The sequence below is a fragment of the Pinus tabuliformis genome, chromosome 5_2 (genome assembly GCF_031772625.1).
Source record: "Pinus tabuliformis cultivar Carrire ecotype Pingquan chromosome 5_2, CPIR1, whole genome shotgun sequence".
Taxonomy (NCBI): domain Eukaryota; kingdom Viridiplantae; phylum Streptophyta; class Pinopsida; order Pinales; family Pinaceae; genus Pinus; species Pinus tabuliformis.
The window spans coordinates 356987431-357008497 of NC_142306.1; positions in this window are offsets into that span (position 1 = coordinate 356987431).

Below are 21067 nucleotides of genomic sequence, written 5' to 3' on the forward strand. Positions count from 1 at the left end.
AGCAGAGGTCCGAAATATTATGAGCAGGGAACTCAGTGAGCCACTAATGATCAGAGTAGAGCCGGAGGATCCCTCAGCATTGATAAGTGCCCACCAACACTTGGCCAACAACCCTCAGGATTTACCAGATCACATTGAGCAACAGGCTCAAGCTATTGCTCACTTTGAGGACATGGAGAGATTGTTGGGGGATAACTGCCTCCATGCTTGCACAAGGAGGTGGAACACACTGCCCCACAGTTTGAAGATAAGGGAATACCACTCTCCAACTAAGATGAGGGAGGCCTTGGCAATGGTACCCCTCTATAAACAGTCAATGCAAAATCTGCAGGCCAATTGGATCAGCCTGAAATTCAGTCCTCTCTTGCTTTTGGGATTGCTAGAAGGAGTTCAGGAAGAGGAGGAGAAAAGGCAGTGGGAGGAAGTGGAAAGAAAAGCAGGATTTCACGACCGGGAAGAAGACATCACTGCAGAGGCCTGGGACGTGAGAGAGGTAGTCAAAGCTATCAAGGATGATGAGCTAGATTAGTTGCTCAGAGGATGAGCAACCCATTTAGCAGGGGGGTGATGATGAGCCCCAAAAATGGGTAACTTATTGGGCTCATTTTGCCTATTGTTCTTCATCAATCCACCAGTTTTCATAGTTTATGCATGTTTTTTGAGTATATTTATGTTAGTTAAACGAATGAGGATAGTCACTTGACCAAGAAGGCTAACACGTGGTTATTGCAGATTTTTGGACAAATTTTGGACCAAATCAAAGCATTTATTAGCCATATGACAGAAAATCATGAAGGAAAAAGGGTGAGGATTTGTAGGAAAGGTGTCTCCTGCACTAAATGGCCCCTTCCTCGAAATCTCCAGCCTCATCTCAGAGTTCAGCAGGCCATCGAAAAGGATTCCCAAGGGCAGCCGAGTAGTTTTGTGTAAAGTGACTGATTACTGGCAGTTTGAGCAGTCGAGCCCCTTGAGTTAAGGAGGGCTATTGTAGACCCTCGTAGTGCATAAATAGGAAGGCTTCCAGCCTTCATAGTTTACTTTTTGAATAGTTTTATTTTGCACTATAGTGCTGCTAGTTTCTCAGCTCATCTTTGTAGTTTCTACTGTACAACTTTCTTGTGACATGGTTATTTTTGAATAATGGAAAGCAGTTTCATTTGGCATTAGTCCTGAGCTTTTTCTTAGGAGCCTGTAGCTCTTAGGGTTGGGACCAACCCAAGTGCCAAGGCTTCCTTCTTGTACTGTTATATGTTTTGAATGTCTTTATCAAATAATTTATGTTAAGTAGATTACAATTTTTCTTGATTATATAGGTCATTGTTGATGATTAAAAAGGAATTTTAGGTTCAGATTGATTTGATAGGTTAATAACAGAGAATATCTTTAGAAAAAGGCCATCAAGCACCCCTGATCTCACCTCTCCCCCTGTGGGACCATGAGTTGAGACCAAGGTGTCCTTGCCGCTACCAAAAACATTGTCTTTGCTTCATCATGCAATTGTTGGTGTAGATTCTCATCCGCAGAAGTTGATACCAGTCAAGGTTACATGTTCAGGTTCATGATTTATTAGTTTGCATAGCTATTTCACATGATTTCGTTGCAATAAACTTCTACTCATTTACTTTGCTGATATTCAGGTCAGATTAGGTTAAAGTAGCTAGGTCTTTAGTTTTTCGAGTATTTGTTTGAATAGTTTGGGAAAATAACTTGCAGAGCACCTGTAAAACCTCTTTTCCTACCCCTACTCCATCAATACCACCTGCTCCACCCTCCAACTCTGATTCTTGCCTCACATTCGCTACATTCCCTCACCTTGACCTAATTCCCATATTTTTGTGCAACATTGCTCTACCCCTCCTCGAACAAATCCAACCATCCTTGTCACTCACCAGCTTCGTTCGCCAGGTCCTGGACCATTCCACATCATCATCAACCTCCATACCCACTTCTTCACCTCTTTTCCACGATCAACCCTTCAAAAATCTCCTTTCGGAACATCCTGTAGAAGCCACAGAACATCCTGTAGAACCCCTGCAGACTTCCTATAAAAGCTCACGAAAGAGGTTTCTTGGAATCCGATCACTGTGAAACTCTCTGGAAGGGTGATAGGGACCCCTTAGGCCCTCTTCTAACCTTCCCAACCTCCTGCAAGTGCCTACTCTATTTCCTTTCGCCAGTTAACCTCTGCACAGTAAAAAACAGTTAAAGCATATGCAAAATAATCTTTACGAAGTACTCAAAAATGAAAAAATATGTTTTCTTCATATTTCTCTTCAGAAGTAGATTAGTCACATGAATTTTACCTTTCTAGAAGTTAAATGGCATCCATTCCTGTAGCTTCAGCCTTTTACTTGCACCAGTAGGGTTAGTCAGTAAAACTAGGGTTTGTTAGGGTTTGCGTTCCTTTCTAGCTTTCAACTTCTTTCTGCAAGTAGATTAGCCTCTGGTTGAGTTAGCTTTCATCCATCACCATTAAAAGCTTCTTCTGAGAGCTCATAGAAGTTGGCTTAAGCTCCTAGCAGACTTGTTGGTGAGCTCCAGTATTGTAGCAATAATGCTACAACTCCTGGGGCTTCCTGTCTCTTAATTTTATCAACCCGGTAGTTCGTACAAACTTGGAAGCGACGGTGCTGTATGCACAAGTACTAGCCCTTGTCGCAGCTGTCACTTGGTCAGCTGGCACAAGTCCGCTAGGGCTTAAGCCAACTTCTATAGGCTCACAGAAGAAGCTTTATCAATGATGGACGAAAGCTAACTCAAAGGAAGGCTACGCTGCTTGACAAACTGAATCAAAAGCATGTAAATCCATGAAACCCTGATTTAACTAGTCTATCTTCTATAATGCAAAGAATGTGGATGCAACTCCTATGAATGCTGTCATTACCTCTAACAAGTGTAAATGCATGGGTCTAAGCTACTTGCATCATGAGAAATGTGTTTTTGTGTTTTTCCTTTAGGTGTGTGGAATGAGTGTGAACTTGGCCTAATTAGGGTTTGATTGTGCAGGTGGGATGGAGAAGGAAGGAAAGTGTGGGACAGGTTGGGGAGGCTAGGAGAGGTTCCTAAGGATCCTTAGCACCCATCCACAGAGGTCCCTCACGTTCAGAAGCTCGGCAACGAAGTGAATGGCCTCCTACAGGAAGGCTGCAGGGGATCCTACAGGATACTCTGTTTTCTACAGGATGGCTGTGCACGTCTACAGGATGGTTGGCCGTGGAGGTTTTTAGGAGTTGATGGAGTGTTGGAGTGGTGTGGGAGGCTAAGGGAGATGGAGATGGACCTAATGATGTCTTAGGAAATGGCAAGTCAGACGAAGGAAGGGTGCATGCAATGGGTTGATGTTTTGGAAGGGTGGAATCAACGAGAGTGAAGGAGATGGAGCTGTACGTGAAATGAGAGAGTTGGAGGGCACGTGAGTGAGATAGAGGGTGAATAGAACTTGCAGGTGGATGAAGAAAACGACGAAGGAAATCGCTTGAGCAAAAGCAGTGTAAATAAAACAAATGACCTGTGCATGAAAACAAGGAATTCATTAACCTATTATGCCATGAAACCTATAAATCCAAAATGGAAACCAAGCAATAAAACTAATGCGTGAGAGTGCAGTATGGATCAATGTCGAGAATGTATGAATAAATCCTTAATGAAAAACGTTCATGTGGCAACTTGCGTGGAGATGAAACGACTGCTGTTCTTTTTGGTGGCTGATCGTGGTCTACACCCCAATCCAAAACAGTGAGATGGCAGTGAGCCTTTACAACCTGTTTTTGTTGGAGCTCCAAGAGATTTATTCTACCAACCTATCAAACTTGAATACTGAAAGCAAAGCATCATACCAGTCCTATCTATGCTAATGAAAACAATTAAACTAACAAGCTGGAAATCCGAATTGCATAGGAAACTAAACAAACTCAAGTGCTGGACCTAATTGTAAATGCATTACAACACTGAGGAGGTCTATGGCTCTCAGGTTGGGCCCTAACCTGAGAGCTATAGCTCCTTGAGAAAACTCAGAACTAACTCAAAAGTGGCCTTCTTTATTCATAATCTGATAACATGCCAAATTGGCTTACAAAAGAGAACGAAACTTGAGCTGTGCTCCAAAATTACAATAGTAATACGAGAGTTTCAACAACCTAACCAAGGCTAAGGCCTCTATACTTATACAAAACGATGATCCAACAAGTATCCATGATTCTAGGAGCTCGGCTGTTTAATCTAGAGTTTAACTGCTGATCCTGTAGGATGGTCATAAATGCTGTTTCCTGTAGAGCAGTTTTGAACTGCTGTTCCTGTAGAACAGCTGGCCGTGTATTAAGCTCGGAGGGAGGATGGAGTGGGGCTCGGAGTTCTTGGTGAGGATCACGAGGAATGTCCCCCAAGACCGTGGACAACCTCTCCTTACGTCAGCAGTGCCAACTCGTTGTCTCCTTGCCACCTTTTCGTTGTCTTTTGCTCCCTTTTAATGCCAAAACCTGGAATCACAATGCATTAGCTACGTAGATAAAGTGCCTATCCTTTCTCCTACAAACAACATGAATAAACTAAGAAGTGTATGCATAAACAATAAAAATGAATGGTTTGAGCAAGAAGAATAGGCCAAAATGAGCCCAAATTGTACCAAAATTGGGGCTCATCATCACCCCCCAGCTGAACCATTTGCTCATCCTTGAGCAACCTTGCTCCTGCTTCTCGTCCTTGGCTGAGGACTCGGGACCGGAACAGGCTCTTTCTTTTCTGCTTTTGATGGCCCTGCCTTCTCTGCCCCTGGTGGTGATGAAGGTGACACTTCCTTCCCCTTTTCCATTTCCTTGAGTCGGGCTTCGGAAGGTGACTGGCCTATCTTTCGAGTCCAGGAGGTTATTTTTGGGCTCCCCTTTTCTGGGGTGGCTGATGTTTTAAAGGGGGTCCTTGGACTGGGTGAAGTAGGTACATCCCCTGAAGTGGTTTGGCTGCTGGGTGGAGGCTGTGGCTTGCCCGTGGTCATACTTTTGCTCCTCTTGACTTCAGGTGGTAGAGGGGTCTCCCTCTCCCTTTTCTCTTTCGGTTTTGGAGGTGTGCTGAGGGCAGCCAGTGCCACTGCTGCCTCCTTCTCAAGAATGCCAGCCTTCTCTTTCTTGCGATTTGCTCTCTCGGAGCTCCTTGTAGAAGGCCTCTCCTTTTTAGATTTCGGGCTTCTTGTGGAAGACCCTGCTTTGCCTGCTTCCGGGCTTCCTGTAGAAGACTCTTTCTTTGTCTTCGGACTCTCTATAGGAGGCTGTTTCTCAATGACCTTCGGGCCTCTTGTAGAAGCCCCTCTTTCCAATCTTGGGCTTCTTGTAGAAGCCCCTGTCTCTGTCTTCGGGCTTCCTATAGAAACCCGGGGTTGCACTTTCGGGCTTCCTGTAGAAGCCTCTTTCTCCGTTTTTGGGCCTCCTGTAGAAGCCTGTCCTCCAATGATTTTCGGGCTTCCTGTAGAAGCCTTGGTTGTTGCTCTTGGGCTTCCCGTAGAAGCCTGCTCCTTACTGATCTTCGGGCTTCCTGTAGAAGCCTTTGTCTTTGATTTCGGGCTTCCTGTAGAAGCCTGTTTTTGTGTTTTCGGGCTTCCTGTAGAAGCCTGCGCTTGCGTTCCTGTAGATGCAACTTCCGCCACCTTTTCTTTCTTGGCTGCATGGATTTTGCTTTTGGTTTTGCCTGCAGGAGCTGACGAGGTGCTTGGGCTGGCAGGGACCACCTCAGTTTTGACTGCCCTGCTTTTCAACCTCTGTTCCCTTGCTGACAGGATGGGGGTGTCTTCTTTTGCTTTGTCATCCTCTCCCTCCTCCTTCTCTTTTCGTTCTTTCTTCTGTGATGGAGTTGGGGCCTTTTTGCTTTTCCCTTTCTTACTCTTGGCTACGGGCCCTTCTTCTTCACCGCTAGAGGACCCTGTCTCTCCAAGCAACATTTTTATGTCCCCTTCTCTTGTTAAGTTTCTAAATGATTCCCATGCGAGGGGGACTTTATATGAGCGGAGAGCATCCTCCACGAGCAATTTTATCAGCCCATGATGGGCTATCTGATCAGGGATTCCGTCCTTGAGCTTTGTAGAGCACTCTATCAAGGACTGCAGTAAAAAGTAAGGAATGCTCAGCCTCTGTGCTGCAGGGAGGTCAATCTGGTGTCGTAGTTCGTTGAGCAGCCTGAAGTGATACGCATATATGATGCTGTAACGACCCTCACAGGTGATATATTTCATAATTTGAAAACTGACTTCGTGCCACGGTGGTGACAGGCTGGTCCTTTTCACCCCATTCTTGTCCTCTGTGAATGATTCTTCGGGCGGGAAGAACTCCTTCTTTGCTTGCTGGCTCTGCTTCCGCTCTTCTTTATCCCACGGCAGACCCATGGGCAGTTCCGTGACTCGACTGATGTGCTCTGGGGTGAGTTGGAGGCTGAGGCCTCGGAAGCTTACCGTGGCCAGTGTCAGGGATTTAGGCTTCAAGGCCTGCAAGAATTCCTCGGCTACTTCATCATCGTAGCCTCGTAGCTTATCACAAAAAGGCATCCATTGTGCTCTAGTGAAGAGCTCAACCACTGCCGGGTTTCTCCTTAATGCATTTGAATTAGTGGGCTCTCGCCTGATAAACCCGCCAGGCATGATGAACACAGTGGTTTATACCAGAGGTGGTGGATACACAGGAAATTCGGTCTTAAAGACAGAACCTCTTTTCTGCCACCTTTTTTTTTTTACGTGAAGACTTCACCTTCCTGTAGAGCCGCGTTCCTGTAGGACGGCGTTCCTGTAGAAACTGTTCCTGTAGGAGCAATGCGCAGGCTTCGGGAAGAGCTTTAGTTGGCTGGCGGTCGAGAGGTGCTTTACCAGCGTTCAGGTAGCCGAGAGCTCGGCGTATCAACATGCAGAGGTAAGCAGAGGATCTACTCAAGTTTTGAAGTGAGGTTGATGGAGATACACGCTTAATCGAGCCGATTAGATTTTGAATCAGCGCAGCTCGTGGCGCGGGGGTGAGCTGTCCCCGCCGGACCGTTGGGTGACGTCACCCATCATCCGCCTGCACATTCGTTTGTTGCCGCATTCATTCCCACAGATCTGCCGCCGCCCTTTTCGGTTAAACTTCACTTCTCGGTTGACGGGACTGATCTTCACGTGCTTGCTGCGTGTTTCTTTCGTCATGGCTGCCACCTCGTCCTCTGACTAACCCTTTACTAACCGACGTGGCCAATCACTGGCCTTTAGGCCGCTCAACCATTCACCTTTATGCCATGCAAAACAAATCGAAGTAATAATCATGCAGTTTGATGGAGAGAAGGATTAGAACACTTACCTGCGTGCGACTGCACATGATTTCCAGTTTTTTTGAGCGATGGATCTACCTGCCGCCTGTGGCTGCACATTCCTGTAGGCTCGTGGTTACAGGATGCTGGCGATGGAGTGAATGGTTCTGCGTTCATGCGCCCGTGTTTGATCTCAGATGGCGGTGCTGTGAACGGTCTTCACTTGAGCAGGTTGAACTGTTACAGGATCCCCGCGAGGGGTCTTGTCACCGTTCTTTCTCCTCGGGTGTATGCTGCATGCTGGCGGTTCTGGCTTCTCGATCACGATCCCAGCGCTTCTGATGTATCAGCGTGGATGTGGTATGGTTCTCGGTGCTTAGTTTTTCTTTGACAGATGCTTTCTCACGAGAACTGATTACTTTGTTGTGCTGCTGCAGGGATCTTGGTTGCATGGCGACGAGGATGGTGGAGGACGATAATGGCAATGTTCAGGGGTGCCATCATTGGCATGCATGCATTCAATCCACTCCTCAGTCGCTAGATCTTCATTTGAAACACATTTCGGCCATCGTAACCTTCTACAGGAAGTTTCCTGTAGAACACAGAGTTTCCTGTAGAAATTTGGCATTTTCCTGTAGAAGATCCGCGTCTTCCTGTAGGAAGACTGTCTGTTCCTGTAGAAAAACTGTATCCTCCTGTAGAAGATCCAAAGCATGATAATAATTGCACATACCTTAAAAAACATTGTTGTTCTTGGAGGAGGTGCTGATGACATCCTTTGCTAGCATGATGAAGGCCCCTGGCTTGGAGTGGAGAGGCTTCTTCTCCTCCATAGAACATCTACATGCAAACCTTTTATTGTGCTGATTGCTTTTTCCTGTTTTCTTTCTTTTTTTTCTTTTTTTTTTCTCTTTTTTTTTTTTTTTTTTTAGAAAGACAATAGGAGCGCCTCAATGAGGTTTTCACCCCTACTGCCTGCCTTGGGCGCCTCAGAGAGGTTTTCACCCAAGGATCTTTATTTTTCTCTCTTTTCTTTTTCGAAAGACAATAGGAGCGCCTCAATGAGGTTTTCACCCCTACTGCCTGCCTTGGGCGCCTCAGAGAGGTTTTCACCCAAGGATCTTTATTTTTCTCTTTTTTTTTTTTTTTTTTTTTTTTTTTTTTGTGTTTTAGATCCTTCAGGGTATGCCCAAAGCGGAGGCAGAACCCTTCTCTATGACCAAAACAGATTTCTCCATAGTGCTGATAAACTCTTGTCTTGAGAGAGGTCTTCTATAGATCTTCAATCGGTGCCCATTGACAAGCATGGGAATGGATTCCTCATCAATGGTTCGAATGAGGACAGATCCATTGTCATGGCACTGTTCCACCACATATGGTCCTAGCCATCTGGTTCTCAACTTCCCCTTGAAATCTTTGAATCTGGAATCATACAACAAAGCCCAATCTCCCGGCTGAAATTGCTTGTCATGGAGATGTTGGTCATGCCACACCTTCCTCTGAAGTTGAACCACTTCTGAGTGAAGGAGGGCCTGCATGCGGTGTTCATCCAGTCCATTCAGCTGCAATAACCTTTCTTGCTGTGCATGGCTGAGATCTAGGTCCAGCTGAGCTGCCAACCTCAAAGTGTTATACTCAAACTCAATGGACAGTAAAGCTTTCTTCCCATAGACCAGCTCATACGGTGTGAAACCGGTGGTGGTCTTCCAAGTGGTGTTGTAAGCCCATGTGGCTTCAACTAGGCGATCTGCCCAGTCTTTTCTGCTGCTGTTCACCACTTTGGTCAAGATCCCTTCTAGAGCTCTATTGGTGACTTCCACCTGCCCATTTGCTTGAGGATGATAGGGGGTGGAAGTCCTATGCTTGATCTTGTGATGAGCTAATAGATCTTCAACCAAGTTGGAGGTGAACTGGCTCCCTTGATCGGTCACCAGCTCTCTTGGGTAGCCAAACTTGTAGAAGATGTTCTCTCTTAAGAACTCGACCACCTTTTCTTCTGTTGCTGCTTTGATTGCTTTAGTCTCTGCCCACTTTGTCAAGTAGTCAGTACACACAATGATGTAGGATCTCTGCCTCGAAGAGGGATTGATTGGGCCCACAAAGTCCATGCCCCACTTCTCAAATGGCTCGAGAGTCACTTGAAGTTGGAGAGGCATCTCATCCCTTTGGGTCGGTTTCCCCATTCTTTGGCATTGGTCACACTGGCTAACATATCTTCTGACATCTTGATGAAGTGTGGGCCAATAGTAGCCTGCCTGCAGGATCTTGAAGGCAGTTCTCTTTGATGCAAAATGTCCTCCACAAGGCCCATCATGACAGGTGAGGAGAATGTCAAAGACTTCCTCCTCCCTTACACAACGCCTTAAGATCTGATCGGGGCCAAGCTTGAACAGGTTGCCCCCAATCCATGTAAATGAGGCACTCTTTCTGATGATTTTGCTCTTCTCTTTTGAAGAGAGGTGCGGAGGGAACTGAGCTGAAACAAGGTAGTTTGCTATATCAGCAAACCATGGAGAGAGTACTGAGATAGCAAACAGATGCTCATCAGGCATCTGGTCATCCACCGTCCCATCTTCATCTGCAGACAAATCCAATCTAGACAAGAAGTCAGCAACAACATTTTCTTTTCCTGGTTTATCAACAATGGTTAGATCAAACTGCTGCAATAAAAGTAACCATCTAATAATACGAGCATTAACATCTGGTTTATTCATCAAGTATCTAATAGCAGCATGGTCAGTATGTACAAAAGTCTGGTAACCAGTAATGTAATGTCGGAACTTGTTCAGTGCATGAACCACAGCTAAGAATTCCTTCTCGGTTACAGTGTAATTCAGCTCTGCTTTGGACAAGTTTTTGCTAACGAAGTAAATGGCATATGGAAGTTTTTGCTCAACTTGTCCTAAGGCTGCACCTATGGCTTTGTTCGAGGCATCAGTGTGGATGTGGAAAGGTAGGGCCCAGTTTGGACCCCTTAGGATTGGAGCTGACACTAACTTGTCTTTTATCTCATTCAAACTCCTCTGACAATCGTCAGTCCACTTAAACTCCACATCTTTTGCCAACAAACCAAACAATGGTGAGGCTAACTTGCTGAAGTCTTTAATGAACCTCCGGTAGTATCCTGCTAATCCCAAGAAACTCCGGACATCCCTTACTTTTTGAGGAGGTGGAACCCTCTTGATGAGAGCAATTTTGTTAGGATCCACCTGCAATCCTTGGGAAGAAATAGTATGGCCTAGCACTGTCCCTTCAGTCATTAGGAATTCACATTTCTCAGGGCTAAGGGACAAGTTCATCTCGATGCACTTGGTTAGGACCTTTCCCAAGTTGGACAATGCTTCCTGGAAGTTGGCCCCATAAGGGGTAAAGTCATCCATGTAGATTTCCACTGCATCATGGACCAACTCCGAGAAGATGCTCAAGACAGCTCTCTGAAAAGTAGCAGGAGCATTGCATAGCCCAAAGGGAAGGACTTGGTAGGCAAAGGTACCCAAGGACAAGTGAAGGTGGTCTTATCTTGGTCTTCCGGGCTGATTTGGATTTGATTGTACCCGCTGAACCCATCCAGGAAAGAGAAGAACTTCTTTCCTGCCAGTCCATCCAACACTTGATCTATGAAAGGTAGAGGGAAATGGTCCTTCTTGGTAGCTTTGTTCAGCTCCCGGTAATCTACACAGATCCTCCACTTCCCATTCTTCTTGGGAACCAACACTAGAGGGGACACCCATTCACTATCTGAGATGGGGTAAATGAATCCGGCATCCAACAGTTTTTGCAATTCTTCCTTGACAATGTCCTTAAGGGCTGGATTCATTCTCCTCTGGGGTTGCCTAACTGGTTTACAATCCTCTTTGATGTATATATGATGGGTACAGACCGAGGGGTGGACTCCTTTCATCTCCTTATAGCTCCAAGCAAAAGCATCTAAGTGGCTGGCCAATAGGCTACACAACTCCTTCTCCTGGGAAGGAGATAGAGAGGAGCTGATCTTTAACGCTCTCTCAGGGCCGAACTCCACACTTTTGACTCTGGGAGTGACAGGGCTGGTTGTACAAAGGTCCACTAAGGTGCTAGCTTGGGCATCCTCCACCAACTTCTCTAAAGATAGTGCACTGGAAGGTGGATTCTGGATCAGGGTCTCAATTAAATCATCCTTGGTAGGAGAATTTCTTCTAGCGGTATCTAGGGTGCACAGAGGTGCAGAGTACACCTCGTCTTCCTCTCCGTCCTCCAACCAGAGTGGTAAATCATGCTCTAAAGAGGGTTGGGCAGGAGGGTATAGGACTAGCTGCTTGGACATGGGACCATTCTTGATGGTCATGTTTCCTGCCCGACAACTTATGTAAGCATCTGCAGTAGCTAACCAAGGCCTTCCCAAGATGAGAGGATATCCAGTAAGCTTGGCCTTTGGTTGCAGGACCAGGAAATCCGCAGGGTATTCCCAAGAATCAATTGAGACCAAGACATCCTCCACAATCCCTTCGGGAGTCACGGTGGAGCGATCTGCTAACTGCAGTACTGTCGAGGTCTTTCTCAAGGAACCTTGAAGATTGAGTTTAAGCATGGTATCCCTGGTCATCACATTGATGGCTGCCCCCAGATCAATCAAGGTGTGGGGGATAATGGTGCCATTGATGTGTACATCTACTACAGGACTTCCAGGATCTAGGTACTTTGGGCAGATGACTTGTCCTAGCATAAGGTCAGACAGTTGTCCTATGACATTGATAGTTGAGGCATCTTTCTTCCGTCTGCCTGGGTGTTTGAAACACTTCTCCTTAATCAGCTTGTTATATATTGGCACATCCTTGATGGCTTGGAGAAGTGGGATTTTTACACACAACTGTTTGAGCTCACCCAAAAGCTCATCTTCTTCTGGGTTCGGTTGTGTGGTGGCTGTTAGTCTCTCAGGAAAGGGTGGAGTAGGCTTTGGTTCACTCTCCTGATGGGTTTCCTCATCCTCTGGGGGAGGAGGTTGGCGATCTGGAAGAGTCTTTCCAGATCTAAGATTGATCTCCTGGATCTCCACAGCATAGGTAGGGCATGAGGTCTCCCCAGTATATACCTGCTGAGCCTGTCTATTGTTGGGGTTCGGGTTCGGTTGAGCAGGCATCTGAGGTTGCCTTGGAGGAGCAGGAGGTAAAGGTTGAGGTTGAACTGGTGGTGGAGGCAAAATGGCAGGAGGAGTGTTGTAATGGGGCCTCCACCCCGACTGAGGAGCACTCCATTGAGGCTGCGACTGGGTATGTGAGTGATATGGGTGAGAAGTAGGTTGAGTAGGGTACTGAGGTGGATAAGACCATGGAGGAGGCATGGACCAGGAAGGATGAGCAGGGGGACCCCAGGAAGGCATGGGAGTCAAGTGGTTGGGGTTGTAATAAGCTTGAGATGCCCCTTGCATCCCCTGCTGATAAGGTCTAGATCCTTGAGGCCTCCTTTGGTTGATGAAGTAGAGAGGTTCAGTGGGGGCTTCAGTTCCTTGGTACATGGCTTTAAACCCAGGCAAGGTTGGACACTGATTTGTTGGGTGGTCCTCCTCACAAACGAAACACACTTCGACCGAATGCAATGGACATTCGTTCTTAGGGTGTCTTCTGGTGCACCTAGGACAGAAGACAGCCAAGGCTCTCTCAGCTTCCTCTTTCTTTTACTGGATCCTGAATGTGTCCAGCTGCATGGCAATGGTATGTCTCACCTCACTCTTAAGATCTTCTAATTGGTTTGTAAGCTCATGTTTGGAGAAAGGGACACCGGTGGAGAGGAGGTTTCCTCTACCTCGTTTTCTAGCTGCCCTGGAATGATTTCGAAACACAGTCTTGATGTCCTCATAAGGCAGTTGGTAAATGTCCCCCCCAGCTAACATGTGAAGGGTGTCTAGGAGATCTTCAGGGACTCCTCGGAGTAGAACCAACTTGAGGGATTCAGGGTCAAGTGTGCATCTGGCCCGTTTATAGCTAAGTTGGAACCTCTCCTCATAGTCCTCTAAAGACTCATCATTCCCCATGGTCATTCGAAAGATCTCTCCCTTGGTTTCCTTGGACCTACAATAATCCCTATACTTGGTATTGAAGGCTTGCTGCATCTGAGCCCAAGTGGTGATGCTATTCCCAGGTAATCCCATGAACCAGCGTAGTGCTGCATCCTTAAGAGTGGAAGGGAAAAGCTTCAACTTTTGCTCATCCTCAGTATAGTCATAGGTTCGACAAAGGACAACAAACTCAAACAAGAAGGTATCAAGATCCTCAGTGGTCAGTCCATGGAAGTGAGGCAAGGCAGAGGGGCTAATGTTTTTCATTTTCATATCCCCATTGGTCTCTCGGATGGGGAAAGCTCCTTCTATTCTCTCATCTTCTCTCCTGTTATCAGCCATGGCTTCAGATGGAGTGGTTTCTAACTCTTCTTCTTCTATAGGGTCTTGGTATATCTCGGGATGTTCACCTATAGGTTCCTCTGGGTCACTGTCACCAAAGAAGAGAGAAGGGTGACTTAGTGATGTGGTGGGGGTGTTTGGTAGGAATTTGCCTGATCTATCTCGGTTCCTACGAGGCATGAAAGGGAAAGGACTCTTCTCTGTTTTTAGTGCTTTTGTTTTTTCCTTGTACCTGCAAAACTGAAACAAAGTGATCTACAACTAACTAGATTACTCAAATGAAATTTGCGGAATTGGAAATATTAATCTAGGAAAGCAGGAAATATTAATCTAGGAAAGCAGGAAATATTAATCTAGGAAAGCAGGAAATACTAATCTAAGAAAGCAGGAAAGATTAGTCTAGGAAAGCAGGAAATACTAATCTAAGAAAGCAGGAAAGATTAGTCTAGGAAAGCAGGAAAGTCTATACTACTTTTGCAGAATGGAAATGAAGCAAACTACTTAGCAGAAGGTAAGAGTAGGAAAGTAGAGGAAAAGCAACAGGTGCTAATACTCTGACGCTTCCCCGGCAACGGCGCCAAAAAGATGGTGAGCTCCAGTATTGTAGCAATAATGCTACAACTCCTGGGGCTTCCTGTCTCTTAATTTTATCAACCCGGTAGTTCGTACAAACTTGGAAGCGACGGTGCTGTATGCACAAGTACTAGCCCTTGTCGCAGCTGTCACTTGGTCAGCTGGCACAAGTCCGCTAGGGCTTAAGCCAACTTCTATAGGCTCACAGAAGAAGCTTTATCAATGATGGACGAAAGCTAACTCAAAGGAAGGCTACGCTGCTTGACAAACTGAATCAAAAGCATGTAAATCCATGAAACCCTAATTTAACTAGTCTATCTTCTATAATGCAAAGAATGTGGATGCAACTCCTATGAATGCTGTCATTACCTCTAACAAGTGTAAATGCATGGGTCTAAGCTACTTGCATCATGAGAAATGTGTTTTTGTGTTTTTCCTTTAGGTGTGTGGAATGAGTGTGAACTTGGCCTAATTAGGGTTTGATTGTGCAGGTGGGATGGAGAAGGAAGGAAAGTGTGGGACAGGTTGGGGAGGCTAGGAGAGGTTCCTAAGGATCCTTAGCACCCATCCACAGAGGTCCCTCACGTTCAGAAGCTCGGCAACGAAGTGAATGGCCTCCTACAGGAAGGCTGCAGGGGATCCTACAGGATACTCTGTTTTCTACAGGATGGCTGTGCACGTCTACAGGATGGTTGGCCGTGGAGGTTTTTAGGAGTTGATGGAGTGTTGGAGTGGTGTGGGAGGCTAAGGGAGATGGAGATGGACCTAATGATGTCTTAGGAAATGGCAAGTCAGACGAAGGAAGGGTGCATGCAATGGGTTGATGTTTTGGAAGGGTGGAATCAACGAGAGTGAAGGAGATGGAGCTGTACGTGAAATGAGAGAGTTGGAGGGCACGTGAGTGAGATAGAGGGTGAATAGAACTTGCAGGTGGATGAAGAAAACGACGAAGGAAATCGCTTGAGCAAAAGCAGTGTAAATAAAACAAATGACCTGTGCATGAAAACAAGGAATTCATTAACCTATTATGCCATGAAACCTATAAATCCAAAATGGAAACCAAGCAATAAAACTAATGCGTGAGAGTGCAGTATGGATCAATGTCGAGAATGTATGAATAAATCCTTAATGAAAAACGTTCATGTGGCAACTTGCGTGGAGATGAAACGACTGCTGTTCTTTTTGGTGGCTGATCATGGTCTACACCCCAATCCAAAACAGTGAGATGGCAGTGAGCCTTTACAACCTGTTTTTGTTGGAGCTCCAAGAGATTTATTCTACCAACCTATCAAACTTGAATACTGAAAGCAAAGCATCATACCAGTCCTATCTATGCTAATGAAAACAATTAAACTAACAAGCTGGAAATCCGAATTGCATAGGAAACTAAACAAACTCAAGTGCTGGACCTAATTGTAAATGCATTACAACACTGAGGAGGTCTATGGCTCTCAGGTTGGGCCCTAACCTGAGAGCTATAGCTCCTTGAGAAAACTCAGAACTAACTCAAAAGTGGCCTTCTTTATTCATAATCTGATAACATGCCAAAGTGGCTTACAAAAGAGAACGAAACTTGAGCTGTGCTCCAAAATTACAATAGTAATACGAGAGTTTCAACAACCTAACCAAGGCTAAGGCCTCTATACTTATACAAAACGATGATCCAACAAGTATCCATGATTCTAGGAGCTCGGCTGTTTAATCTAGAGTTTAACTGCTGATCCTGTAGGATGGTCATAAATGTTGTTTCCTGTAGAGCAGTTTTGAACTGCTGTTCCTGTAGAACAGCTGGCCGTGTATTAAGCTCGGAGGGAGGATGGAGTGGGGCTCGGAGTTCTTGGTGAGGATCACGAGGAATGTCCCCCAAGACCGTGGACAACCTCTCCTTACGTCAGCAGTGCCAACTCGTTGTCTCCTTGCCACCTTTTCGTTGTCTTTTGCTCCCTTTTAATGCCAAAACCTGGAATCACAATGCATTAGCTACGTAGATAAAGTGCCTATCCTTTCTCCTACAAACAACATGAATAAACTAAGAAGTGTATGCATAAACAATAAAAATGAATGGTTTGAGCAAGAAGAATAGGCCAAAATGAGCCCAAATTGTACCAAAATTGGGGCTCATCACTTGTGCCAGCTGATCCAGTGACAGCTACGGCAAGAGCTAGTACTTGTGCATATAGCACCGTCACTTCCAAGTTTGTTACGAACTACTGGGTTGATAAAAGTAAAGAAGGGAGTCCTAGGAGTTGCAACATTATTGCTACAATACTGGATCCCACACAGCGTACTGTCTATTATTCCATGTTTTACTCAAATGTCATCCCGAAAAGCAATAAACATCTACCTTCGACTTGTCTAAGGATATTGTCATTCTTAACGAAGTCTAATGGAAGGGGAAAGAGAAATAAAGCAAGGAAACATCCTAGATTTTATGAAAGGGAACTCATGAGAGAATTGGCAAGGATAAGCCTCTCATCATCAATATATTGGAGGCTTGGGCATTGTGAAAGAGGTCGAAGGATTGTTAACTAATTGTCGAAGCTTTGTATGAGATATAGTTGCTTTATCACTAAGAGGTTACGAAGAGATAGAGAGAAAGGAGCTAGAGGATTAAGGGAAGCTTGATTCATGAGATGGTTGTAATCATTCCTTCTTATCTAATAATATAGACATGTTGTCGTGTTGTCTACTCGAAGGTGCCAATGTCATGTTTATTTACATGTTGATTTAGCACCATTTTTTATGAGTAACTTGGATGCATGTCATTTTCATATCTTTATGTATTAATGTTTTGATTATTAGAGTATATGATGTAGTATTATTCTCCGTCTTGTTTATATGCTAGTGTTGATCTAGGAGCTAGAAAAGGGGTCTTCCGCTCTGCTACATTAGGTTCTCCAAAAAAATTGCATCAAGATCTAAGGTAATCTCTTTTTTCCTGCTTTGAATATCATGCATTGATATAGACATATATATTCTTCTTTTTTCCAGCTGCAGTTAATCTGAACAGTCTCCCTTGGATCCCGGGAAGATCATTGGGGGTATTCCAGCCACAACCACACATTCATTAATCCCTACAACAAATTTGAATATCGATCAGTGGAAATAATGGGAGACAAGATACTACTCACCAATTGCAGAGATATTTTGTCCAACGGCGGGAACCATGTCCCTCATAGTGCCTTTCCATAGTCAATAATGAACGAGGGTCCAAGTTACTCCCTATTCATAGTTTAAGAGAGGGGACATCATCTCAAAATCCAAGTCCACACAGGTTGCAAATTTGTATGAGAAGTTTGTAATGGAAATCCAACAACGTTGACCCTTTGCAGGTTGGTAGATAAGTTCAAAGACATTCAATTGACCAATAAACTAATCATTATAGGCACATGGCTACATGTCTGCTCAAGGATGATTATGGTTCAGCCATTAAATAATATATTATCTCTAAACATTCAACACTACAATTTTCATCCATGGAAACATGAATGTACGTAAACATATAGTTTACCACATTATTTATGATCTAAGAAATTATCAACTCAACCAAGGTGTTTATTCAATTTAAAGCATGCAAGTTATCTGCAATTCATGGATAGGGAAACAAACTCCATAATCCAAGTATTCAAGGTTGATAATATTGCATGATAGGATTCAAGGAAAATAGCTTAAGTTCTTATGTTTTTAAGAAAAGAAAATAAAAAATTGTTTAAATTTTTTTCTGTTTTACTTGGTTAGATTTTGCATTTGTATATTGGGTTAATTGTTAGGGAGAATTGCATGTTTGCAAGTTGTGCTTGTGTTTACTACATTGGATGCATGGTGTTGATTGATGTATAAATGATTCCATCCTTGTAGAAATAATTCATTCATTGAATTGAAATTGAAAAGCATCTTTTGCATGGTTTGTGTCAGAGTCTCGCAAAACTCCATACGTTAACACCCTTCCTAAGACATTAAATAAGTACCTCTAAAATCTAGCTCGTAATAAAAGAAATTGGCAACTCTTTTTTGAGTATACACACATATTAGTCTAGGCTAGGATATTGGGCTAGGAAGTTGTGAGTTAACTACCCAAAATCATAAAACTGAGGCTAGTGTCATTAAAGAGGGTAAAATCCTACTATACTCATACCATCTAGGATCGCTCCAGTCAAAGCAGAGTTAAATGCAAGACAACATTGGAATGTGAGAGAAGTTAGCCCACCTTCAATTACATCTCCATTGGGTATTCTATGTATCAAGGATCCCTTTGGGGATACCAGAGCTGAGTCAGGGACTCAGGTATTCTGCCCACACAGCATACTGTCTACAACCATGTCCCCCCCAGTAGTGTTTTTGATTTGAGGTAACCATAGTGGCCAGAATTCTTTAGGGACGAACATAAGGTGACTTGGGTGGGCTACCCTAGTACCTAAAATATATGAACCTACTCTGTCTTTAGTTTTTTGGAGGGTGATCATCTTCACGAGAGTACTTGGCCCCTTAATCTGAGGTTCAGGTGAAGTTCAAGAGTAATCGTAACTGTACATTTAGCCAAATCTCTCTTTTAGCCATTGTGATATTGGGTTTCATCTCTATCAAATAGTGGTTATCATACATAGTCATATCCCCTCACTACTTGTTGATTGACGTTTAGAATATTTTTTATTTTTTAGGTGTTGTTTTGTTATCACTTGAGACTATAATAAATATCACTATATTTTTTTTGGTAAAATATATCAGTCATTGTGGCTACATATGACCCTTGTCATCAATCTTGGCGACAACAAGGTCTTCCTCCGCTGACTGTGGAGGATCCATCGAGCCTTGGAAATTCGAATTTCCCCTCTTTGGGTAATCAATATCTAGTATCTAACACCGAATCAAACAATACATCCCAAGACACTATACTGCTAGAGGAATTTTTCACTAAAATATTTGTACCTCCTTAGAATTATCCCCTCACTGATCCCTTGGGACCAATATTGATTCAAGTAGCACCTATACCTACTATGTCTTTGAATGTACCTACATCCACCATTCCACCGATGACTAATGGTTCTTGGGCTTTTTTGGACAACTTTGGTCCACCCTCACTTCCCCTGCCAATAGTTAGTAATACACAACTAATTGGTTACCCTGCTATCCAAACTATGCCAAGTTTGAGAAACTTAGTTACACTTACTATGAGTGGAACCTAGTACATACCGGTTTCTACCCCTTTTGTGTCTACTCCTAGACCTTCGATTGTCGCTCTAAGTAGCATTATTAGCACGGGTCCCTTCAGTAATCCCTTTGGTTGGAATCCTCTATTAAGTTCAAACCCCCATGCTCAAATGCCAGGGCACAATGTTCCCAACATGCACATACCAATAGGGGGCATTACCATACCCCCTCTGCCTATAGGACAATATGGACCATCATTATTTGAAATAAATCCTCCAAGTGGAGACTACCCTTGTGTTATTCATGTGCCTATGGTCAACTACGTGGTTGGCACGATCCCTCAACCTAGTCTCACTCAATCCATTTGGGCACTCCCTTCTCAACCTCAATTGAGTCAAGGGGTAATTTTTATCCTGGGGGAAATCAAGCTTATATACCCTAGCCTGACATCGCATATGGACAACCACCCTAATGATTGTTCCACCACTACAAGGAAACTATTATCCAACAAACCCTATGTATCATGTTGGGAACAATATGATGGGTGGACCCTAGGGTTCCTCAAGTCATTTGTCATCACCCTGGTTAGACTCGGGGGCACCAAATAATTTTTCTTTCTTGGCAACACTCGACATCCATGATTTGTACAAACTAACCAATGACCCCATCTACCATAACTTACATAGGCCCCCAATCCTACTCGAAATACTTGCCGACATCTCGAAGTTTGAAGGAAAACAAGGGGATGATCTGGGTACACATGTCACCACCTATGATCTATGGTGCATATCAAAATCCATGGTGGATGAGAGTATTCGACTTCGACTCTTCCCTCGCACCCTCACTAGCAATGCGACCAAGTGGTACATTATGTTACCACGCATATTAGTTAATACCTTTGGTGCATTGGGGATGGAATTTTTAAAGCACTTTTAGTTGCCCATCCGCAACGAAACCGGGACAAAACTTCTTACTAATTTGCGCTAAGATACCTCCACCCACATCTCTTATCACATTCATGAATGGAGACATAGGAGGAGGCTAGTCAAAGCCCCCATTCCGGATTATCTATTAACAGACTAGTTCTGTAAATCTCTTCTTCCCCAGATCGCCAAGGACATTGCCTTAGGTGGTGTGGTTACTCAAGACCAATCCATTCATCATGCCCAACACTAAGATTTGATTTATTTGTAGTCTAGCACATTATACGACATAATCCCCGATGCCCCCAGAACTTCCAATGCTCCCACTACTCAGCGACCCGGCACGCACACTGACGTTATCATCGACCCTACCTCTAGGTCTATTGTAAAACAACTTACCGCACACATTGCCCAATTATCCATTGATCTCGCTACTTCTACCCAATCAACTGCTCTTCCTACCACTACCGTAAACTCTGTGCATTTGGAGCAAAAATCCAACGGCAAGAACGTACCTCTCCTTGTGAAGAGCAGCCAACCAAGCAATCTAACCCCAAGCAGAAAAATGTTGCACCACCTGACAGTGGAAAGGACAAAGCTGTCAATTTCCCTTGCAAAATCTGTGTGGAAGACCATATGACACATCGATGTCTACGTCTCCAAGAATTCATTGATATTATCGCTCAAAAGGACACTAGGCGGACCCCTGTGGTCCTACACAACCCTTTCCCTACTCAGCAGCAACAACATCTTATTATGAACCCACCTGAATAGCCACAAGGGAGCAACAATAGTTCAA